This window comes from Sylvia atricapilla, chromosome 16 (genome assembly GCF_009819655.1).
Source record: "Sylvia atricapilla isolate bSylAtr1 chromosome 16, bSylAtr1.pri, whole genome shotgun sequence".
Taxonomy (NCBI): domain Eukaryota; kingdom Metazoa; phylum Chordata; class Aves; order Passeriformes; family Sylviidae; genus Sylvia; species Sylvia atricapilla.
In genome coordinates this window covers 3,779,582-3,805,537 of record NC_089155.1, presented here as the reverse complement: position 1 = coordinate 3,805,537, position 25,956 = coordinate 3,779,582, and positions in this window count along the sequence as shown.

The following is a 25,956-nucleotide window of genomic DNA, read 5'->3' as shown; positions in this document are numbered from 1 at the left end:
TGGCTTTGTTCAGCCTGTCACCTCTGGTGTCCCTGCTCCAAGCCCCTGGACTCCTGACCCAGGCCAGTGAGGAGCAGAAGGCTCCTGGGTAGTGGCAGCAGCAGTATCAGTGCTCTAGGACAGAACAATTTCATAAAATTAAATAGAGCTCCTTTAAGTCCCCTCTATATGTAGGACAGGATAAGTTTTTCCAAGTAAATGGAACAGTTCAGTGTTATTTGTGACAAATTATCTGTGGGGAAAAAATATAATTTCCCAGTCAGCTTTCCTGCTGAATGCCTGTGCCTGGTAGCCAGCTGCCTGCCAGCTTTTGCTAACATCACCAGATCTAAAATTATAGTTGTGGGATAGTTTTTTCTGCCTGCCTGCAGTTCTTAGGACTTGTCCAGCCAGATTTGTACAGGGGCTTATCCTGTCTAATGTCCTGTCTCAATGGCCACCAAAGCAAAGTGCTTTGGAGGGTTGGCTCTGGCCTCTATTTCCTTATTCCTTTCTACCCAGTCCTTGCTCTCTTTTCTCTCCCCTGTCTTTCTCGTCTCAAACCTCTCTCATTTTCCATCTTCTTCTTTCTGTCACAACCTCCACTGCTAAATCATTCTGTCTCTTCCATCTTACAGTCCTCCTGCTATCAATAACCTTATTAGTTTCTGCACTGATATTATGGGATTATCTATAGGATTCAAATAAGAACAGAGCCCCTTCTCCAGCCTCCTCAGGTGGGATGAGACCCTGGCAACAGAAACGGGCAGGGACCATTTGGAAATGGGGAATGAATTTCGTTTCAGGTCTGCACAAGGACATTTAGAGCCACTGGTGCTTGGCATAATTGTTGGAGATCCCTGCAGGAAAAGCCCAGGGGCTGAGCAGGCCAGGCAGGTTTTCATGGACTCTGGCTCATTACAATGATAAATGTCTTGCTTGCAATGTAATAAATGCAATCCTTGAGATATCTCAGCTCTAACTTTCTCCAGGGCAATAAGAGACCTGTGGCTGCAAGTGGTTTATTTTGTATATTTTTAAAGAACAGAGACTAAATACACAGAGACTCTTTCAATTTGTTGTTTTCCAGATAGTACTGAAGCTTAATGAATAAATAAGTACAAAATTAAAGGCTCATTACCCACCCCAAAAAGTCCCTGCCATTTGTTAAACCTTTCAGAGGAAGCCAGGAATACGGAGCAGTGCCCATTAGGAGGATAAACATATCACAGATCTGAATGTCAAATCAAATTGAGCAAAAATTAATTAACTGGGTGAGCATTAGAAGGGAGAGTCTGGTGTCTGCAGACACTGTTTACCTGTCTGCCCTTTCTGAGCTGGCCCAGACAGCACTGGGGGCTGTGCAGGGATCGATGTGTGCCAGCTGCAAACCTCACAGCTCACTTCCGAGCAAGAAACCTGCTCCTCATCTCAGAAATCACTTTTCTTCCATCTTGGAAGAAAGAAGGAAGAAATTGCCTGTAAATGGGCTTCTCCCTGGTGCCAGATGCTCTGAGATCTGAGACTCCTCTCAAGACAGGCGCTTATTAACCCAAAGGTGGCCCTGAAATTGCTGTCCAAATCGTTTGAGGGCGTTTTGGACCAGGCCCCCAGTGCCAGCTGGTGTGTGGCTACAGCTCAGCTTACAAATCATGCCCTGAAACTGAACTATCTGTAGCTGAGAGTTAATCCCCTCAAAATCAATAATTCCTGCTCCCTGAAGCTGTTGTTTTGGTGATGGACGGCTGGCAAGCAAGACCCAACTTTCTGAAACCATCCCTTTTCCTCTACTCTCTGAAACAAGACTTTTTATTATTATACCAGCTGATAAAACAACTGTAATCAACTCTTTTCTGCTCCATAAAATAGTTACTGCTAATTGCTAATTATTGGGAATCAGCTTCCCAGCATATCTGGAAGCAGGATGGTGCCTGGGTGTTAACAATAATCACTGCTTTCCCAAGAGCCACCATTCACTTGCAGGGGTTACGTGTGGCCCAGCCAAGAGTTTTTAACTGACACGAGCCAAAAAAGCTCGTTGGAGAGGGAGTCTGGTGATTGGTCAGATATTAATACACAAACACATTTTTATTTGTGTTTGCATATTCGACTCTTCAGTGCAAATTAAAATTCAGGCCGTTGCACCGAGCCGCTGCTCGCTGGCCATTTGCATACAAACCCACTTGATTTGGGCAGACAATCACAGTAATTGCATGGGCAAAGAGTTGCTGCCTTGTGCTTGCCTCATGCAAAAGCAGTTTCTGGGCATCAGTAAGTGCCAGCAAGCAGAATAAATACAGACTCTCTGGGAAGTTTTGTCTGTGAGATGCTTCCAAGCTTTCTTTGATAGGATGTCACTGCTTCTGGGGAGAGGATTTAATAAGGATCCAACAAAATTGACCCAACTACAGAGCAATATAATTTTTCCTGCTAGGAGAACTCACTTTAGAATCTTTGTATAAAAGCTACTCTCAGTGCAGAGGGGAAAATCAGCCACGTGGACAATGGCATATCAGAACTGGTAAGGCAGTGAAGGGTGTGTTCCACAGAATTAGAGAATATTTGAGTCAGAAGGGACTGCAAAGGCCATCTGGTTCCAGCCTCCCTGCAGGGAGCAGGGACATGCTCACTGTCCCAGCAGCAGTCCCATGACAGGAGGCAGCACAAGCTGGTGTCACCTGGGCACACAGGTAACAGCAGCAGTGACACAGCAGCTGTGTAGGACCCCAAGAACACAGATCCCACCTTGCCATCGCAGGCTGTCCTCAGGAATAGTGGGGAATGGAAAAGATTGGGTAAGAACTGACCAGAACATTGACCCAAAATTCATTGGGCTGAGAGCAAACTTCACTGGGAGCTCAAACAAGGATTTTTTTTTTTTTTTTTTTTTTTTTTTTTTTTTTTCTTTTTTTTTTTTTTTTTTTTTGTGCTCCTTCAGCTGCCTTTCATTGCTATTTCCTAAGGCAGCCAAACATCTGGAAGTCCTAGAACTCGTTTATAGTATCAAGCCTACTCTTGCAGTCAAGAAAGACTGGAATTACCAGACTCAGCTGGAATTATAAGGTGCTTACCCAGACCAAGAGAAATCCACATGTAAAGATTTGCTTCTAGGAGCAGGAGAGCAGTCAGTGAGCCTGCTTTACCCATCTCTTGATCAAGGCTGTTTTATGGGGTGTTAGAGTGGCTGGACGCTTCTCCAAACCTAATTCAGAGGTGATACCTTTGTTTCTTATTGAGAACAGAGTGGTGCCAGTTGGTTTGTCCCTGCCTCACTTCTATAAATAATGCTTAGGTGGCTTTTCAGTTCATTTCCTTCTTACCTGCTCCTATCTCCACATTCAGCTATTTATCCTTCCCTTTTCTGGCAAAACTTTCCTTCCACTCTTCATAAAAACCTCACTGAAAGAAAGTCCTTTCCTTTCCATACCTGTACTGTGTAGTATATAACATTGTTTCTTTTTATTTTTCATTATTTTGCAAATATCTTCAGTAAAACAGCACCTTAAACAAGTCTCAACTATTGCCTGAAGGTTCTCTGAGCATTGGCTTGGAGTTTTTTCTTCCTTTATTACATCTATAAAATAATATGTGGCACTAACCAAGGTGCAAGGAACCCACTTCCAAAAATGTACTCTGCTTTATGGCCTAAAAGCCCCATTAATTCTGCTCCATTATTCCCCCAAAGGAGAAACAGAAAATGTTCATTACAGGCAGAACAAAGGAAAATCCATCCCTTTTCATTTGAGGGAATTAATACAAACCATAGATAAGTCTCAGCTCTGGGAAGTGAGATGTGGAAGATCTCTTCATCAGTGGGGAAAGGCATTTAATCCCACTCAATCATGAATTACATGGGAAAATAAATTTGCAGCTCTTTTGTTCTGATCTGCCACGAATAGCAATGGGTGCAAAGATGCAACAGCACAAAGTTAAGTTGGACTGAATCTCTCTTTATATACAAAGGCTTTTTGCAATAATTGGGTTAATTTACCAAAGTAGAAATTGTAGAAAAATACAGCTCCAGGAGGAAGCTATTAATGGGAAGCTTTTTTGGTTTTTTCTAGTTTGGCAAACATACTGGATGTAGAAATAGAAATATATTTTTAAAAAATTATTTCTTAAAAAAAGCTTATTTTTTCTCTTGGACTCCTAAAAAAAAATCTGGCACAGATTTTTCAAAGTTTAAAAAAGGCTTTAATAGTGGAGAAAAGAAAAGCATGCCACAATTTTTAACTTCAAGGGCTCTCAGCAGATCTCAAACCTTTGCAATTCCGGGTTTATCTTCTGGTTTTTCACCAAAATAAGATGATTACTTCATTAATTCTTCCTCTCCCTATCCCTGAAAAAAAATTACCTAGAATTTCAAACTGTATTCTACTTCAGTTTGGCCTGAAATAAATTTTATTTCAACAATTTTGTGGAGTTTCTTTTAGTGTGGACACTCTCTTTATCCTGCCTCCAGAGCAGCTCATGCCAAATTCCACAGCTTATGAAGATCTTTCAGAAGTGAAGATGAATTCCACCTCCCTTGAAGAGTGAGCCCAGGACCACTGGGGACTGGGGTCCAATTTCCAGAGACCAATTTCCATCCAGAGATGAAATCCTGTTGTGAATCTCCCACATCTTAAATTCGACCGAGCCCAAACTTCAGCTGGAAATTTAATGAAATCCAAAAACTCCCCACAGCTGTAACCACAAGTCAGCCATCGATCTGTGTTGTCTTCTTCATTTTCTATTTGTTCTGGCCTGGGAGAGCCCGTGGAGCTCGTGGAGTTGAGTGCAATAAGCAGAGGCAATCCCTGAATCTGCTCCTGGGGGCTCTGCAGCCTCTGCCAGCGTTTAATTTCCTCCTGACTGACAACTGGGAGAGGTGTCAGCACACAAAAGCTCCCCGTGGCACGGGAGGGATAAGAGATTTCTGTGGAGTGTGAAAACACCTCCAATAAGTGAGGAAATGCACCCCAAGCTGATTGCTCTTCCCAGGCACTCCAGGTGATGGCCCAGGAGATCTCAGCTGGCAAATCCAACCTGCCAATGATCTCTCTGTGCTGCCCCTCGTGCCAGCTGTCTCCAGAAAGTTCAAATGATGAGATAGCCCAAATAAAAAAAAACCCTCTGAAATCCCTTTCTTTAAAACTTTTAACAAGTTCAGCCTCACAAACTGCCAAAGGGTGATTAATCAAACTCTTGGTAGAGCTACATCTGAGCTCCTGAGCGTTGTACAGATGTACAGGAATCACTGGCTAGACAGTATTTATAACTGATCCTGAGGCTCATAAATCACCACACAATAAATCCTGAGTTAAGAGCACCACAAAAATGTCCAGCAGCTAAGCAACCAAATAATCATCATAATAATTAATACTGATCTTGTATAAAATGCTCTTTTTCACTAATAGATTTCAAAGCATTTGACAAAGTATGTGATTACAGACCTGGTCAGCCTAATTTCATCTAAACTGTTTCCCACTGGGAAATGATGCCTCAATAAACCCGAGATGTCTCATTATGTGTTGCCCCTTCTTTCAGTGTGTGAAATGCCCTACAAAATTAGAATGATTTAAAAACACCTTTGGTTTTCATCTGAGCCATAAGCTGTGTTTGAAATGGAATTTCCAGAAATAGTTAGGAGGAGAGAAGAAGGGGCAGGGGGGAATTTACAGCAACAACAAGTCTTGCAAATAGCCAAGTGTAGTTCCAAACCAAAACAGTTATCAAACATTTCCCACAAAAATATCAGGCAACCATTTCAGCATCTCTCTGTAAGAGAGGGGCACATCAGGAGCCAAGTCAATGTCTTGCCTGTCCTTGACCTCCAAGGCACTCCAGACATTTCACTCTTCCCTCACACTGATGCCCTGACTGCACGTTGGCATCTAAAGATACCTGATAGAGGGAGTGTCCTTTGACAAATTCCTCCCAATTCTATTCTGCAAAAGTTTAAGAGATATTGGTGCCTCTTGGTGAAATCAAAGGCTCCCAAAAGCCCTTTGTGCCCTGGGGTTATGCATTTGTCAATTAGAGAGGTTTTGCTGCACGTTCCATCTCGCCCTGCAGGAAGCAGCCCTGTGCTAAACACTGCTGTGCAGGGCACAGATAGCTCTTATTTATTGCCTGAAAGACACTTGTTAACCAGTTAGGGAAACCAATTGCAAAATACTTTGAGCCAACTGGATTAAAGTGATTATGGGATTATTAAATGGATTAAGTTCTATCGATAACTGGTTGTCAGCCAGAAGAGTTCAAGTCCTAATCAGTTAGAGAGAAAAAAAACATGCCAGTCACTTACATTTGTGGTTCACCTTGAACTTATCTGTAACTTCCACTTGTTTCAGCCACATTTCTATGGCAACCAGGGTAATTGACATTAATTACCATATTTTGTCTGTGGTTATTTTGTGCTAAATATAATTTTTTAATTGCTTCGGCTAATGTGAGACCAGAGCAACAGCTTTTCATTCTGCTTCTGGCAGGGTTTTGAGGACATCAGGATGCATTTCCTTTCTCCCAACATAACACTCATGGGCTCCATGTGCATACAAAGGGCTCCCAGTGCCCAGGGTTGGTTTCACTGGGAGATGATGAGGTTTCAGGGGATTTAGGTCACAGCAGCAAAAGGAGAGGGGAAGCCAAGAGACACAAGAGTGTAAATTCTGGCTGTAGCTCACACTGGATATAAGGAAAAAAACCCTGCCTCCATGAGGGCAGTCAAACACTGGAGCAAGAGAGGCTGAGCAGTCTCAGTCCCTGGGAATCTTCAAGAACAAACAGGTTAAATCTGAACTTCTTGCCCTGGCCTTACAGTTGACCTTGCTTTGAGTAAGAGTTGGAGCTTTGAGGTTGACAATTCTGTGGTCCCTTCCCACCTTAACCTTCCTATGACCCTGTTCCTGTGATGCTGCCATTATTTATTTCTTTAGTTGTTTTTGGGTAATCATAAACATGATGAATACACAGCATCTCATGGGGTGTAGCAAGATTTATATTCTGCCTGAGGAGCTTCTCTTCTGTTTTTCCTTATTCACTACAGGCATTTCAGAGCTATCCCTATCAAAATTCATGGCTCCATTGTGTATGTCCTCACATCTGAGATTTTGACTCCAACTCCCTCAAGGTGTTTAACACACTAACCCCCACTGAAAACAGTGCTCAGCCAAGTTAGGAAATGTCACCCTAGAGGGAGCCCACAACTGTAATTTTTTTTTTTCTGAAATAGTTAATATAGGCCATAAAGCAAGGTTACAGGATGACATAGCTGCTGTCAAGCTAGAGGGAAAAATAATGAATTTCCTCTCACTGTAAACATCGAATTTTTGCATAAGCATGAAAACGTCAAAGCTCCTCTAACAGCAATGAATGGGGCTGTGTTAAACTCACTGGAAAAAAAAAAAAAAAAGATAGTGAAAATATTGCCAGGGTACTGCAATCCTGCAAGCTGCAGATTCAAAAATATAGTTAAAAATCCTTGTTTTGAAATATCAAATAATACTTAGAATTGCAATAATTCTAAGATTGGAAAGAGACTTACTACTGTGTTATAAGTGCACCAGGCAAAAGGAATTGTCTTGGCCGGGAGTAGGACATGACAGAAATTTGTAGAGACATGTAACAGTGCACCAGAAGCACCAAAAGGCCATAACGTTTGCAAAACTAAACCACAAACCCCATAATAATTAATTTGGAAAACATGTGAAGGTATTGCCCATTTACTTCTGATGCTCCATCCAAAATGCATCGAGATTCATGCAAATGGTTTTGAGGAAAGGCTGAGAGAATTGGGATTGCTCAGCCTGGAGAAGAGAAGCTTTGGGATGACCTAATTGTGGCCTTCTGGTGCCTGAAGGGAGCGGAGAAGAAAGATGGAGACAGATAATTTTAGCTCTGAAAAACAGATTTATGTGAGTGGAGCCCCCATGGAGATCATAGGCGACCTCACCAGAAACACTGGGCAAGAACAGTCCTTGTATGGAGGACAAATATTCCAGCCTTTCCTTTGCTTAGTGCTTCTGATAAAATGTCCCTGCAATTCTAAACCAGTACAGATTATAAATTCTGAGCTTTAGCAAGGAAGGCAAGGTGGAAACTGCTCAGGATATGAGACAAGCTTCATAAGGGACAGCAAGAGGGGCCAATGTGCTAAAAAAACAAGATTTAAGCTATATTTTGTGTATCCTTGGCAAATTTTCAGGGTATTCAGGTGAGCTGTATTCCGGTTTGCTATTTATTTAGAATATTTTTAAAAAGCAACAATTGTCCGTGGCTGAGCTTGCGCATTCACAAGAGAACTGAAACCCCAGGAGGAGAGATACTGAAAGGCAGGGTGGGTTTGGATCTCAGGCCTTCCACTGCTGTGCTTTCAGAGATAGTATTAGATTTGTTTGTAAAAACTTCACCAGCATTTTCAGAGAGAGAGTTGTGTCATTGCTGGATGGCTCCAGAGATCTGTGGGTCTTATTGAAGTTGGGCCCCTGAATTGCAAAGAAAGCAGAAAAAAAGGGGGAGGAAGGCAGAGGAAAGAGATTTGTCTGAGCCTGTTTTCGGTGTCCTGGAGTTGTTTCCCTGCCATCAGCCTTGCTCTCAGCCTCCTATTTGCTGTTTATTCCCCTGCTTGGAGAGAGCCTCTCTGATCGTGTCTGTGAAGGAAACAAAGCCCTAAATGCCCCCCAGCACGGTGTGCTCACCACAATCCCCTGTGTGTGAGCAGGCAGGGATGAGGGCAGCAGGGCTGCCTGATGGCAGCCAGGAGAGGTGAACATGACACGGGATAATGTACTGCACAGAACCTCTGAACATCTCCCCTTAACCAACAAATATGACCATTAAAAAAATACATTTCATAATAACAACTCAGCTCTGCAGTCAGGTTCTGCAGTGGCTGAGTGATGCTTTATTAGCTCAGACATTGCTGCGTAGAGAGCACTTGCAGTCTTTGCCCTTACACTTAATAACTCACTAAGCATGAATGGGCTCAGTAATTCATTCCTCGTCTTGTGTGACTGCTCGGAAACCTCATTGGGTTGGAATTTATGGCTGGTTCTTGCAAGACTGTGAGCACCTCCTGCAGGTCTGTGACAGCCCCCTGCTCCTGCCAGCCTGAGCCCAGAGCTGAGGGGAGCTGAGCACCACCAGCACCAGCACCAGCATCTCATCCTCAGCCGTGCTGACACAGGATGAGCACATTTGCATCAGGCTTTTGTGAGAATTTGAGTTTGGCTGCTCCCTGATCTTGCACTTTAGTCTTCTGTGGCTTCTAGGCAAACACCTTTTTGTGTGACTAAAGCCTCACTTTTCTGTGAGGCTGCAGAACAAGTGCATTATGATCTTACTAAGACAAGAAAGGAAATCTTAGCTAAAGGAAACAGAGGATGCACCTCGGAGGTAATTATTGAAATTTGCTTCCTGGAGAATTCTTTGATGAACTCCTGGACTCACAGAGAGTAGAACTGCCTGAGCTGGGGTTTAGCAGTGCTTCCTCAGTATTTTGAAGCTATGCTGTCCAGCAAAGTGGGGCCAGACTGGCCATTTCTGATGGCTGTAAGACAGAATCATGAAGGGAGGGAAACATCTATAAAACCCCTCTATGGCTTAATGAATGTGTGGTGTAATACAACCTAACAGCCCAACTGAGGGCATGACAGGAACAATAAACAGGTCCATAAACCAGAGTGTAACTGAAGTTCTCCCCTCCATGGTGGGACAGCAGTGCTGTACAGGGGAGGATCAACTCCTCAGCACTGTCAGCTAAAGCACAGCATTTTAATGGCAAACCCCTTGATTACTGGCAAATATTGCCCTTGAAAATCTGCCTGAGACAAGCAAGAGACACAGCAGTAGGCAGCCAGCAGGTTGTGCCCACAGCTGCTGATGCATCCCGTGCTCAGAGCTGTCACTCAGTGCTGGGACACCCCAGCCCTGGCTAAGAACAGAGGTGGGCAAATGAGCATCCTTGAAGGGAAACTCTGGATCCTCCAGTATAAACATAAGGTAATTAACATTTCCTGTGGGTTTTTTGTGCTGTCCTCTTTAGTGTTTTTAAAGATGGAAACACTGAGTTGAGTGACAGATTCCTCCTTCCTTCTCCAGATCCCATTGCTCTTTCCTTGCAGGAATCTCCAATACTGGCATTTTCAAAGAGACTGAGGAAGTGAGAGTCCCTAAAGGGACATAAACATCCAGTGCCCTTGGGAAAGCCCAGACTAGACTATCTGTGAACATGAAAGCAAAGCCTCCCAAACCTGTGAGGCAGAGACATGAGGGTAGAAACAAACAGAGATGGAGTGATGTGATTTATTCAAGGTCATTCACAATGTCAGATGCAGAGCTGGGAAGCAGCACTTGCATCACCAACCTCCCTGTTAGGATTTCAAACACTGAGTGATCTTCCCTCTCCCTCAAAACACAGACTCTGTTTCCTCACTCACCCAAGCTCGGTGTAAATCAGGAGCAAACACCTCACAAGTCCCCAGTGTTATTTCATGAGTGACTAGGGAGTTGGGCTGTGCTTAATGCTCCGATTCTCCAGGGATTTTCAGCAGGAGTCAGATGCCTAAATACCTTTGTGAATTAAGTCTTGAGTGTCTTCGTTCATTAATGAAGAAAAAGCAGGGAAAAGCACAGCTGTAATTAGAGCAAAAGGAATGCCAGGCAGTAGCTGCATGAATAGGCTCTGATATTAAAAAGGATTGGCTCCAAGCTCACTGGTGCTCATTGGCATGAAAGAGAGTTCTGCTCACTGGAGCGTGCAGCAGTGCTCTGTAAATATGAGAACCAACATATTCAAGTCCTGCAGCCATTTGGAGGGTGAACATTTCAAACTGGAAAGCGTGAAAGGAAAGCCAAGTGTCCATCCCCTGGGAGAGCACAGTGGCAGTGTCCACTTCAAGGGTCACCCTCCCATGGCAGGGGACAGGCAACCCTGTCCACCACGTGTGAGTGACCCTAGGTTTTAAATTCGAAATGCTTAGGACTCACACATGATGCTTAGGACTCACATTGTGCCCACGTGCAAGGGAAGAATCTGCATAAAGCTGAGCAGACAGAAAAAAGCTGGCACCTCATGAGCAGTTTATGGATGGGAGGAAGGGATAGCTGTTGAAAATTGCTCATGGTGAGAGTGCAAAGCAATTCCTGCAGCTCACCACATCCATGGCTGGAGCCTGGCTTGCTTTCAAGATGAAAAACTCTAACAGACCACACGTTGTCCAAAGATTTTTTGCACACATTCTTCCTTGGCCATCATTCTCGTACCAGGCAACTCTTGGACTTCCTGGGAAGTGATCTCCAACACGATGATTGTGTGCTGCAGACCCTGCCAGCACCTGAAAGCTGTTGGGTAATCACATCCTACCAGGTCACATCTAACCAGTTTTGCCTGTTTGGAAAACCAAAATGAAACAGATTTTGGGTCAAACCCCCTCTGTGGCTGTGGGCACAGTGCTGGTCCATGTCTTCTGTTTGCTCCCAGAGCTTTGTGCACACACACCAGTATTGAGAAGCTGGAGTGCTCTGATAATTTTGAGGTGAGGAGGAGAAAGAAATTAGGCACCCGAGGGGCTTCATCAGACAAGTGTAAAGGATGTGGGAGCAGGATGATTTGCCCTGACTCAAAAGCCACCACATTAGTTTTATTTATTTATATTTATTTGTGCCACGGGCTGGCACTGAATGTTAAGATTATTTTGAGTAATGTCTCCGATGCTTTGACCCTGGCAATGGAGATAAACGATTTGTAAAATTACTGTGATCTTAGTTAGATAATCTGATTGTCATTTAACTGACACAACAAACATGATCAAACACATGGCACAGCTTTAGATATAAATCAGATGGCTTCAGTAAAAGCTTGTTCAGAAGGGGTTTTTTCAGCTGTCCCAGGAGAGCACCAGCCTTGCTGGAGCTGGTGTGGATGCAAAAGGGTCACCTCTGCCAGCAGGACCATGACTTTGGTGTTTGTTGGCCACAGCTGGGATGAGGAATAGCTTTCCTCTGAACCTCTGACACAGTGGAATAACCAACTGAACCTTTAAAATCCCAATCTTTGTTTGCATGTGAAACAGGAATAGTACTGCACAATGGTAAAAGATGTTTAGGAACAAATTCTCTAAATTTAGTGTCATTACTTAATTTGATCTTTGAAACTAATAATAAGCAATGCTAATTTAGCTTCCTGTTATCTTCTGAATAGAAACTGTGAATTTCTGAGGGAATTGCAATCTGCCTGGTGAGATCTAAATTTAGCCCAAGTAACAAGTGGCAGCCCCTATCTAATCCCACTTTAATCTGACACCTAATCCTTGCATTTGTGCAAAAATTAACACCTTCTGCTGAATTCCTTTCTGCCAATGAGCGTGGGCTTGTTTGGGCACTCGAGTCTCTCAGCTGCAAGCTTAATTTGTGGATGAAATAGATAATTTTATAACTATTCTGGGCCAGAGCATCTGTTTTATCAGCTTGTCACCAGGAAAACTTTTACATCTTTTTAACCCGTGCTTTGAGAGCCCCAAGCAGCGTCTGTATAAACTTCATCCCGTTAGCTGGAAACTGGGGGGGTTTTGCCAGGGCAGACAAGGACAAATGACCTCACAGACACAGAGGACACCCCGGCTAGGGCACACACAGCAAAGCAGCTGGGCACTTCAGCTGCCCTCTGGATGCACAGCAGGGTGAGAGCTGGTTCCTGCTGCCTCCCACCAGCCTGTGTCCCCGGAGGAACAGCAGCAGTGTCCCTGGGCAGCGCTGGGGACAGCAGGGGCTGTGTCTGCCCTGCCACCCCTGGGTGCACAGCCTAGAGGTGCAGACAGCAAAGGCTCCACGGTGTCTTTGTCCCAGGGTGACCAGGCAGAACACCAAGAGCTCACACCTGCAGCCCACCAGGGTCTGAGACTCAGCATTTTCCAGCACCAGGAAGACTAATAAGAGACTAAACAAGCTGAGCTACAGCCCACAGCAAGGACTTCTCCAATTTTGCCATCTCTCTTCAGAATAGCAAAATGTCTTGTTATTTCATATTGTTGTTTTTGTGTGTGTGTGTGCTTGTAGGCACCTTGTTTATTAAATAAATAGGTTTTTTTCCCCCCACTTTTCTGTAAAAAGATTTTTTTCCCAAACCAGCTTAGGAAAAAAAAAAAAAAAAAAAAAAAAAACCGTTTAGGTTTGGTTTCCCAAAGGACCCTATTTAGAGGTTTCCTTCCAAAATTACCCTAAACCACGACAGTCTTTTAGATTTAAGCCCTGTCCACTGCAGATTAAGCAGCTGATGAGGGTGACAGATGAGCAGGGATGCCTTAGACTCCCCCAAGCATCTGCACAGAAACATGAAGCAACCAGCCCTGCTTATAGACAAAAAGGTTAACTCCCCCTGCCCTCCAAAAATGTTAAAAAATATAAAGGAGTATAAATACATACCTTGGAGTAGAGAGGGTTTTTTCCCCTCTTGCCTACGCAGTAGATTATAGTTAATTAAACCTCTGCTCACATAAACAGAACAAGAAAGGATGTAAAAGTAATGAGCTGACAACACGGTCTGTATTATGTTGGGCTTCTAAGAGAATTTAATTTGAAGAAGAATTATGCACAGGCTGAAAGACAGTCCATTAAACTGAGCCAACTGTCTGGAAAGAGATAAAACAAAAAATAGAAGTGTTCTGCCTCTTGTGAAACAAAGACCAGGCTGCACCTTCCTCTTACCTTGAGGGTGGCAGGGCTGCACAGGCAGGGACAAGTGGCCAAGTGACCACGAGTCCTCCGTGGGGTCAAGGACACCTGGCACCTTCTAGGCAAACATTGCTAATACTGGCTCTGATAAAGCCCATTTTACTTAAGCCTCTGGGGGATGATGCTGATGAGAAATTAAAGGATTTGTTCCTTTCAATTCTGACAAAAAATAATTTTGAGTAAAATGAAACTTTTCTTTTAATTGTCTAAGCAGTTTTGAGAAAAAAAGATCTACAACTACTGTTCACTTTGGATTTAATAAAGCTTTACACATAACCTTTTCTCCAGACACTCCCAGGGGGAAGAATTATATTATTTTTAAGTCAAAATGCTTATAAGAGGGGCCACCTCAATTGAGCTCCTATGTACAATGCGCATTTGTTGACTGTTTATCTTTGTGATTAAAATAAACATTAGTTAATGTAAGAAACAAAAAATAACAGCACACCACAAACAGGGTTATTTTCCTTTCAGCAGCCTTGAAGACATTCACCTTAAAGAGCTTTTTATCATTTCTTCTTGTATTGGCTCCGAACAGGTTCATTGATTTCAGCGCAGGTACTCTAGGTGCACTGAAGTAAGTGAAAAAATTGAGTTGTTTCTGTTTGTCCCTATTGCTTTGTTCAGCTCTTTTGCCTCCTCTGCGTTTGTGGAAAATTTCAGGAGGTGCAGGCTGCAGCTTCATATCAGCACTTAGAAAGAAAGGAAGGAAGACTCTGAAAAGAAAATGTGAGGGAACATTTCAATTTGCTTTGTTTTTGCCAACTGGCCAGGTGCCCAAGGAAATCATCAGGGGAGAGCCCAGCACTGGGCTGGTGAATGGAGAAGTTCTGTCTGTTCCCCTGCACATCCCTCAGCCTTTGTCTGGGTGGGCAGCAGTGATTTACCACTGCAGGAGCATTATCTCTCTGCTTCCAAAGGGATGAAATCTGGCAGAGTCCATTTGGTTTGTACATTGACAATAATCCTTTCATTTCCAAGAACCACAAAGGCCCTTAAAATAAATACCAAAGCCGAGCAAAATAAAACTGTCAACGTTTCGACTGTGATGCTCAGAGAAGTTGGACCCTCACTCAGCAAAACATTTATAACACAGGCAAAAAGAGCTGCTGGAAGTGCTGCCCCAGCAGCTCACAGATGCTGTTTGCTGCCACAGCTGCATGTGGGAGGTTTGGGGACACAGCTGTCACTGCACCCTGGGCTGTCACTGCTCCCTGGGCTGTCACTGCTCCCCGCTCTGTCAGCAGCACTGGCTCCATCCACATCTCCCACTTTCTCAAATAAATAACCTCGAGTGCTGTGTGGACATTTGGGACTGGGTACAGCAGGTGCCTGCTTGTTGGAGGGCTGTGCTCTTCACCATGTGGCCTCTGAGGAAGGATGTGGGGCCGCAGCAAAGGAGAGGGTGTTGCTGAGTGTGGCTGTGTGAGGGACCAAGGGACACCTGGCAGATCTCCAAGGGTTTTTCTCTCCTTCTGGGCATCCTCTGGCCCTCAGCCCCAGCTGCACTGAGTCCCAGCAGCCCTGGAGAGGGAGAGGAGCTGGAGGATGGGTGGCAGAAGAGGCTGGGAGCTCCTGCAGTGAGCTGCACTCCTCTGCCCACCACATCCAGAGCCAAGGGAGCAAAGCTGAGAGATGTGAATGACTTTCCTTGTGGAGTTGAACTCTTTTTCATCTCCAGAGGTTGCAAATAAGCTATTTCCAGTGAGATGCAGACCGGCTGTAGGAAAGGAGTTTGTTAAGCCACATCCATGAGCATGTTCACACAAGAGCTGGTACTTGCAGACTTTCTAGAAATGGAGCTGGGGTTGATCAGCTCTTTGACACGATGTGGCAAACCCACTCTACCATATGTAAAACTGCTATAGGCAGAAGCTGACTTAGCTCCCCAGCCCGGGAGCATTCCTTCAAAACCAGATGTCTTTTGCCCATTTCTTTAGACACTCCTTAGCCACCTTTCCCATCCATCTCAGAAGTGCATTGCCATTTATCCTTTCCTGTGTTCTGTCTCCATTCAGAGGGCATGGCCAGGACTTGGCTCTTTCCAACATCTCTTTTTTACAGCCCTTCCTTAAAATAAGCTCACGGTTTCTTTACAGCTGCGTGTGCTGAACTACAAAGGGATGGTGTTAGAATGTACCTGCAGCCCTTGAGCTGCTGGGGCCCACTGTGTTGCACATCTCTGCCTAAGGGAGACTGAAAACAAACAGAATTCTTTTCTGAGGTTATTTTAACAAAATCCATGCTCGGAGAGATCCTGCAGAAATGCCGTGTCCCATGCTGATGGTGTTAACTGGAAACCAGTTGGAAATTCTTGCCAATAAACACTGATTTGCAGTTGAGCTCTGAGCATGATCTGAACCCTTCTGGGTGTTTTTTCCCCTGCCTGTGTGTCCCATGATTGCTCCCCAGGTGCTGGAACCCTCTCCAGCTGTTGGACATCCTGTCAGATCCTGGGTTTGCCTGGCATTGTCTTCTTGTTTTTAGTGGGGGATTAGAAGTTTAAGGCCTCAGAGCTTAATGGCCTCAACGGGTGGAGAGCGTGGCACTGGCTGTGAAAATGGCAAAAATCAATAGCTAATCCAGTGCAGTCAGTCAACCTTTTCAAAGCCTCATTCCTATTGATTTCCAGGAGCTGCTCTTCCTGTCCCTTGACGTAATCAGTCTGTTTGTTCAGCAGACAGACTCGCTCTCTTCTACTCTCCCCCTCACTTTTTTAGGCTTTTTACACTTAGAAATGGATTACTTAGATCCCCCCAGCTTTTCATCTCTGTAGCTGTTGTCAGAGGAATGATTAAAGGGGAGGCAGGCTGGGCAACCATCTCCTACAAATCAAGGCAGAGTTGACCCAAGGTGTGATGGATGTCTCAGGGAAGGAGCAGGCAGGCTTTGACGTGGGAGAAATGGGGAACATCTGGTCAGGTGAGATAGTTACAATTCAGGTGGTGAACACAGGAAGAAAGGATCAGTCCCCTCTCATTTCCCCATCACTTTGAAGATGCATCAGACTCACCACACCGACAGAAAAGTCCCTGTGGCTCTCTATGAAATTAGGGATTGAGTTGCAGTACCTTGGAGCAACATTTCCTCTTGCTGAGAGGGTAACAGGGTTTTTCATTCACCCACACTGCTTTGGCTGTTTGAAACACAAATTTTAGGGGCATCTAGACGCCTTTTAAAAAAAACACCATTATAAGGACACCAGCTGCTAGAACCCAGTGCGGTGGTGCTGAGCTGGGGCACCCCTGGGCAGAATGCTGGAGTCTTTTCTGGATGTGTGGGGTGACTTCCCCACACCTCAGCATGGCCCATCTCCAAAGCACAAAGCCACTAAAAAGCAGCGAGGCAGGCAGGAAACTTTGGGCACAGGCTCAGACCAGGCTCAGCAAGGGATAGTCCAATCTTTCCAGACTGACCCGTGGCCATCCACTGCTCTGAAATAAGGGTCAGTTCACACAAACTGGAGTGCGTTTGAGATAAAAACAGCCATTCACAGCTGTGCTTAGTGATGCTTTAAACCAGCTCTAAGAACTGAATTGACCTAAAAGGTCATAAACGTACTTTGCATTGGCAAATAAAAAACCTTAACAACTGTGATGGTTATGCAGATGCTGAGGCATGGGGGCATTTGCAGAGGGTAGAGCACTCCAAAACCGCTGAGAAATGCCGCAAAATCTATGGGAGAGCCTTTCCCTGCCCACGGCCCTGCTGTGTCTGCCCTCTGCCCTGGCAGAGAGGGGACAGTGCTGTCACACAGGGCTGCAGCAGCCAGGGGTGGCCACACCTCAGAGCAAGACCCCAGGAGGAGAACAATCCCTTGTCCCAAAAATGCAAACCAAGCACAGAAGAGAGACCAGAAAGGGAAAGCAGATCACCTGGGACTTCCCAGCAGCTTCCCGAGCCCCGCAGTCAGAGCAGGGCACTGCTGATGTTTGAGCTGGGTGGGTTCTGTCCTTTCAAAGGCTTGTTCACTGCTCCGAGCTGACCTGGCACTGTTAGCATAGGGAGATAAGGAAGCATAATTTGCTGTAATGTTTTTCTCCCTAGGCTGTTTTGTCGTGCCTCAAACACAGCAGATTAATTTTGCCTGTCAAATCCAGTTACGTTTTATTCCATCTCCTGTAGCTGGGATCAGAGGGCAGACATTTATCAGGCGAGCAATTGAATTACCAAATTGCATTCCTAAGCCAACTGAACAAAAAAGCCCCTTTGTGACTCCTTTCTTGAGGGGGAAACCCAAACACCCAGTATTTTTCCTTGGGAGTTGTACTGAAACATCTGCTGCCATTAGACCCACCAGAATGGCTCCAGCAGAGCAGCAGCTATGGAAGAGCAAGATCAGCTCAGCAGAGGCCCATTTCCGAGCAACACTCTTAAATGCTGTTTCCTCTGACAGAAATTCTGCCATCCACACAAACAAATCCTTTCCTGAGCTATGGCTTTCAGCAGCAAAAGCACCTCTGAGCCTGTTGGTCCCTTTTGCCCCAGGCTGGCACCCTGTCCAGCACAACAGGGTGGGGTTTGTGCAGTTTGATTTCCAAATTATCAAAGTGCTGCACTAGAGCCAGGCCCAGGCTCCTGAGCCCTGGGGATGTCACTGCTCCTGGTCCCTGTCTCAGGCTGGTGGCTGGAGGATCCCTGTGTGGGGAATTCCCCACTGGTGCTCCCAAGGTCCTTCTATCCCTTTTGCTGATGGGAAACTGCATTTTCTGGTGACAAAGAGACAATTCTTTCACTACAAAGGATGCTGTATTTGCCAAGAAGAACAGAAGGATGGCTGCAAGGCACGATGAGATGTAGCTGAGTGTATTCTGTTCCTGAGGGCTGGTGGCTCCCTCAGGCACTGGCCATGCTCTCACTTGTCCCTAGAGTCCTGCATTGCCTGAGGAACCCGAGTTTTTCCAACTCTCCATGTGCCAGCCTGCCCCATCTGACAGCTCCCTGTCCACTGCCTGTCATCTGCCAGGGTTTGTCCCCCACTCTGACCCTCAGCTTTGACACCTGGCCAGAGTGTCCTGAACCACCTGTAAATGTATCAAACGCTGAGGATCCAGCTCTTGTAGATTGGCTCAAAGGAACTTTAGCGAGGCTGCTCTTCAGAGGTGTTTTGTAAAGTAAAAGGTTTAATAAATGAAAAATAAACGTTACAGAAAACGAAAGAAAAGCCACGCACAGGTGTCTGAGAAAACCTCTGACACCCTGCTAGAAACACTCCAAAAAGCCCTTTACTTCCTTTGTGCTCTTTCTTAAATACTGAATGTTTTAGGGGGGACAATTTGGCTTGCTGCCAATGGGAGAGGTGCAGGATTTGAAGAAGGTGACAGGCTCCAAGAGGTGCTTATCTCTTGCACTGAGCCAACCACTGTCAGGACAGCAAAGAGGTTTCTGGGTTCTTTACCCTGTAAGAAATGCAAGGGGTGAGTCTTAAACTTTTCCCTCGATGGAAAACACTTGCTGGGTGTGGGAAATGCATTCCTGCACAGCTCAGCTTTGGAAGACCCTGGTTTACCAGCAAGGAGCGAGAAGCAGAAGAATTTCCCCCCTTTGTCCTTGTAGGTGTCTACTGGCTGCTTTGGCTTCGCTTTTCAACAGCCCTTTTGATCTCACTCCCACACAAAAAACGCCTGAGAGAGAAGGGAGACGTGTGAATAACACCCATGGGAAATGAAATTGTTTCCTTTAACTGTGGGGGAAACACAGAGGTGTCCTTTCCTTGGGGCACACCTGCTCAGACACGGGCACTGCTGCTCCTCACACCTCACCCAGCCCAGTACAGGTTTCCAAGGCTCCTCAGCCCCTCTGTGTCCCCTGGGCCAGCAGAGAGCCTGGCTGCCACCAGAGCATCTTCTGGAACACTCCTGAGCTCTCCCAGGAGCAGCAAAGAGAGCAGGTCATCAGCAAAGGCAGCAGAGATTGATAAGTGCAGTAGGCAATGTGATCTCTGCAGTGTTCCTAAAGGTGCCATTTTTCAGCTGAGATGCCAAAGCAAAGTCTTCACTTCTTGTAATAAATAAAAACCTGATTTTTAATATTCTGCAAGGGGAAAATTCTTATCCCAAGGGCAATGACTACATTTTCCTGTGAGTGGAGGTGTTAACCTTGTTGTACTGACTACATTTTAACCTAAGTTATTGTTAAAAAGAATAAATTTTCTGTGATGATGACCTTTTCCAGGAAAGCTCAAGGCTTTGTAGATGCTGCACAATGCTTAAATTCTATAGTGAGGAACAACAGTGTTGACTAGACCACACTAAAAATAACTCCAGGGCTTAATAGGACAAAATACTCCTGCTGAAAATGCTGAAAATTAGATTCCCAAACCTATATTTAGGCTCTACATAGAAATGCACCTGATTAATGAATGATGCATTTCAGAGCCCACATTAGCCACTCAGTTTTGCGAATTCAGTGTTCATTTTCCAGTGGCCATAACTAACAGTGGTGGGATTAGCCTGCTGCTACATAAACAGTAAACAGGTAATTACTTTCTCGTGCATTCATTAAACATTTAACCAGCATTTATACATGTAAGTGACATATAACAAGGTAGCTTTAACAAGTTCATTTGGGATTCAGATTGCAAAGATGTTAATTGACATTTAATAGGTTTGTAATTGATCTCTGTCATCTTACATTGTGGGGAAATGCTAAAACATAATTCAGCACAATGGAAAATAGTACAATGTAATGCAATATTCAACACATCACCAAGATACACTATTATTGCAGCTACATAAAGCTAAACTAAGCTACACAAGAAGTAATTTACTAGTTTAAAACTGTATTAATCTTCAATATTTTGCTTCACACCACCCACAGAATTTTAGAAGGCAGCAGTTTCCCATGGCAATTAAGAAATTGTGCTTATATGTAGTAATGGGGGGCTACATAGTTATACCCTGTGCATACATACCCAGCCCATTGCTGCTTTTAATAACTAAGTATGGATCAGAATATTTACAGAAGTCCAGACACTGACTTCTGTGAGTGGTGATGTGCCCAAAATGGTTCTGTTTATTATTGTAATTGCCTGGTGCTTATACGTTTATAGCTTTTTCCAGTGACCCAGAATTACACCAGCCCATAAACCAAAACCCTGCATCTTGCTTGTGTGGCTGTTTCTGAACAAATACCTATGGATTTTGTCCAGGTAAAACATTCCTGGTACCTTGGAGCAGGACACTGAGATTTATCAAGGGGTCAGCTTTTACAGCAGGGATCCATCATTTGTTGTTTTATGACAAATCGAGCACAATTCAGGCTGTGAGGGGCACAGAGACCATGGGGAGATGGAGAGCCTCTTCCAGTCTACTATGGAAATAGGGAAAGAGGGGAATTAAGACGTCTTGGCTGCATCAATTATTCCAAAGAGCACTGCTTGCATCAGAGGGTGCTGGCAGTGCCCAGGCTCCCCAGGGAATGGGCACGGCCCCGAGGCTGCCAGAGCTCCAGGAGTGTTTGGACAGCGCTGCCAGGGGTGCCCAGGGTGGGGTTGTTGGGGGTCTGTGCAGGGCCAGGGGCTGGGCTGGGTGATCTGTGTGCCCTCCCAGGATATTCTGTGACTCTGATGTGATGAGCAAGGCAGGGTGGTGATTCCTGATCCAGGTGCAGTGTTTGCATTTGCAGCCTTTCCCCTTGGAGCCAAGGCCTGGACGTGAGAACCAGTTACCTGTAGGAGGGTGAGGAACTGCCTTGTGCAGAGCATTGGCTCTGCAGGAAGGGCTTGAAATAACCTGGCTGCCTTAGAATCCTCTGCAGCTTTCTCATCCATGGAGACAGGGCCTGGTTTAGCCCGAGGGGTGTGAGCTGGACCTTGGTTACAGCTCTGGGGCTCTAACTCATGTCAGCCTCACTGGTTTTTCCACTTCATGTCATCAGGTGCACCCAGCTGCCAGGAGCATCTCTGTCCACATCAGACCATCTTCACAGGCTTCTTCTAACTTCATTCCCTGTATCGACCTGAGGTCTGATTATGGACTTTTTTCCCCAGTATCAGTAATCTGTTTCTGATGACTTTTATGTGGATTTTCCCTCACTGACTTTGGGCCCTGAAAAACGAGCAGCCAGTGCTGATCACGTAGAGTTTTAATCTGAAAAGCCATGGGACAAAGGTGCCGCTCAAAACTCAGAATATTCTTTCTCAGGAATTTATAAGGGATACTGTCAAGCTGAATCTGTACCCACTGAACTTGATCCCTTTAGCATGTGTTCTGAAATTCCCATTATCTGCCGAAGGAAATACTAGCAGAAAAGATTGTTAAAGGTCAGTAGAAGGCAGGGAGACAGATTTGTCTGAGTCCTCGGTTCCCCTCCTCCCCATGTGGGTGCTCTGCTGATTAGTTGGTAGAGAAAGCACCTCATGTAATCTGAGCTGGGGCTTGGTACAAGTGCGTTTGAGATTTCAGCATTTCCACATGTCTGAGCCTGGATTTGGAGCCTCTGAAGCAAATGTACTCAGTCTGTCACACACATGGCACCTACCTGAGCAAGTAATTCTGTAAAACAAACACAGAAGTGCTTACCCACTGGTGGCCATTTGTTTACTTTCAAGAGCTGCTGAACATGTGAAAATATTGACAAGGCTGGCGAGTCCCAGGAGCGGCTTGGGAATGCTGGAAGACTTGAAACTTAATTATCATTTGTGCTTGTTTGTTCTGGAGTTGTTTAATTTTTATGAGTTATGAAACTTGTGTGTTTAGATCGAGGCATAGAGGAGAGTTTTTATGCAAACAAATTATTGTTATTAACTGTTCCCATAATACCACTGTAAATGAGCAGTTACTCAGGGCAGTACAAATTCACAGATATCCAGCCAGGATGCCTGTTCTCTCAGCAATGTTATTTGTGGAAAATTCTGAAGATCACCAGACTATTTTCAGCTCCAGAATGGTCCCACACCTTGTCTTGGATTGCAGCTGGGCAAACTGCAACTCTAGAAAAAGGCAGGAGAAAGCACCAATTCTGTCATTGTTCTTCTCCTGTTCTAGTTCACACCACTTTCAATGCCAGAACTGGAATACAGCTGGTCTCTGTTCATCTCAGACCTATATTGATTATTCAAGATCAAAAGGAGGACTAAAATCCAAAACTAGTATTGTAGATATAATGGAGCCAACTGGAGCATCCCTGTGTTCCAGGGGATGAACAAGTCATTGAGGAAGAGATGGTGTCACTGATACTCTGTGTAAGCTGTGAGCTGAGCCTGTGCAGGGCTCTCCCTGCTTTTATTTAAGTTTTCCAGGTAGGACCTGAAGGAACTGAGGAGAAGGAGCTAATTCAGCTGTGGGTTGTAAGGGCTGGAGCACAGGAATGGGCTCTGAAGGTGCCTGCCAGCTCCCTGGAAGGCAGGGGCATGCCAGGGAGGAAAATGCCAGGAGCAGCTTTCTGTTCTGGCACCTTTTGGGTGGGAGAAATCCTTGGATATTTTCAGCTTTGGAGGTGGGCTCCTAAGAGGGGGAAATAGTATCTTTCCTTGGTGAGGAAAGCACCTAGTCCCAGTATTGGTGCTGCAGATGATGGGCTTCCAGGAGAAGTCAGGGCAGCAACAGATTTCTGTCCTGGGGGAGCAATTTCTGGACACTTTCAGTTCTGGTGCTGTGGACACTGAAGTCATTCAGGGCTCCTGTGAGCTCCCAAGGCTTGAGAACAGGGACTTTTGTGCTATAAATGACCAAAATGAGCTCATGACCAAAATGAGGACTGTGCACAGCATCCCTCAGGTTGTGTATTTGATTCATTTTGGCAAGGTCTTGCTGATGGGTTGTGAGAAGCCCTACACATTGGTGGGTGTTTGTAGGAAACACTGAGATGATCCCTTAAGCTACAAATTTACAAAAATGGGGACCCAATCCTTCAGCCAACCTGCCAGTGAAACTCTTCCTGCAGAGATGTGGATTGAGAGTTCTGCCTGGCTGGTGGCCTGTGATTTACACGAATTTATACCCACAGACAGAGGGAAGCATCTGTACTAACATGCCCACAGTCAGAGTGGAGCAGTGCCCAGGCAGTGATGTGCTTTGGGGGTATAAATAATGTCAGCACCACTTCCCCCACTGACCACACTACACTGACCATCTCCTGACTGCTCTGGGGGACAGAATGACCAGAGGAAATGCTTATCCTCATACAAGCTGTGCAATGATATTTGTGCTAATGCACTGTGTACCTGCAAGAGCTTACTCTGAACCAGACTGTTTTGTTGACTTAACTGAGATGAAAGATGCAGAGCCTGGGCAAGCCAGTAACAGGCTCATGGCTGGGACAAAGAATTACACAGCTCTACAGGCTCCAGAATAAAGTCAGACACTCATTTACTCCCACTGATGGAGACTGCTTAATTCTCATGGGCAAACAACTTGTTCATGATATTTATTCCCTGTGCTGATGTGTGAGGTTTTGGTTACTGCTGTGACATTTCACAGCTATGTTTACCACTCCATGGGCTGTGTGGGTTTGAGTTTCTGCCAGTCAGGTGAGTGCTACAGAGGAGAGACTGACTGTAACAGGTAAAATTAAAATGAGTGATCTGTACTGGAGGTGAGGAACAAAACCATACTCTGTTATTCTTGCCACCAGGACAACAGAAAGAATCACTCCTGTGCATGTTCTTGGTAAACGAATTGGGAAGGTCATTTCTGGCAGAGGCAAAAATTTGAGCTTTTGGATTAAAATTTTCTGCTTTTGATTCGTGTTTTGGGTTCAAGCCATTCCTCAAGATTTCTGCACAGAACACACTGCCTATCAAAAGGACAATAAGCAGAAAAAAAATATTATCTGCTGATAATATTACTATATTATAATTTAAACCCAGATTACAGGGTTGCCTCTTCTTTACACATCATCCCATATTGTCCTCCAGTGCCCACATCCTTGCTCAAGCAGCCGTCCCAGAATGTCACTGCACAGGAGCGCTTTCCTTAGGAGAAGTCCCAGCTCTCAGTGAGCTGAGCCCATTTCCAGAGTGTTGTGCAGTAAATCAGGCAGCAGGACCCCCAGCAGGGATCTGCCACTCACTGCTTTGGTGCTTCTGCGGGTGCCTGCTGGTGAATTTTCTTCTTGCTGTCTGAGGCCAATCCCTCACTCATTCATCTTGTTTCCCTGAAGCCCAAACCCGAGGGTTTTGCAGAGTTCTGCCCAAAGAAGGATCATTCAGCAGCACAAAACTGTAGCAGCAGGGGATCATTAAATACTTGACTTAAATGAAAACTTATGAAAGTTGCTTTGAATACCAAATTTCTCCTCTCTGCCTCACCAAGTGCCTGTGATGTTACCTCCTCGTGCAGAGCTTTCCAGAGCAGGTTCACTCCTCTGATTTTTGCTGCCTCTGTATTTCGACTGTGACCAAAATGACTGTAGATGGATGTGACACAGCAAGTAATATTTTTATTCTGACATGATTTGAAATGTAGACAAGTAGTCTGGCAGAATTTAAATATTCACTGGAACTTTGTCCTTAATAAACACTGCTGTGAAATGCTCCAGTGCTGCCTTCTAAAGGACACACCACAAGTTTTACAAGGTGCACAGGCTAAGTGTAAATAATTATCAGTTCTCGGATTCTCATCCAGGCAGGAGAGATGCCAAGAGCTTGTGTGTTTATCCTCAGATCTATTGGGAAATTTCCCAGGAGCACGAGCTCCCAGACATTTAGTCAAAACATCTAGTGGTAACTGTCTCCAGAACATTCAGCAGCTCTTTGATTGACATATTTCTCATCAACAAGTTGGCTTTGTTTACACGGCTCTGAGAAGTACATAGGCAATGATGGGGGAAAAAATACAACCAGACTTTTCTGTTCTTAGACTTTCTTCTTCTGGCAAGACGGGTTTTATTTCAGGAGCTGTTACCAGCCCAGATTTGCTATCATTAACCAGCTGGGCTGTGCTGAAATGGCCATGCAGAGCAGCTTGCAAATACTCCTTGAGGAGCTTTCCAGCAGCTCAGATCTGAAGCAGCAACAGTAGAAGGCAAAGAAAGTTGTTTTGTTTTATTTTTTTCCTTCAGCATACCTCTGCTTTCTGGGCTGAGCAGGTTTTTGTCACTTCTGTCAATCACACTTTTATGAAGTAGATCCTGTGTCTCTGCAAAACACAGGTACAGATTCTGCAGTCACAGAATGGCTTGGAAGGAACCCTAAAGATCATCTCATTCCAACCCCCTGCCATGGGCAGAGACACTTTCCCCTGGAGCAGGTTCCTCCAAGGCTCCTGAGGCACCTCCAGAGCTGTCAGATCTCATTTTAATTTGCTTAATTACATAGAACTG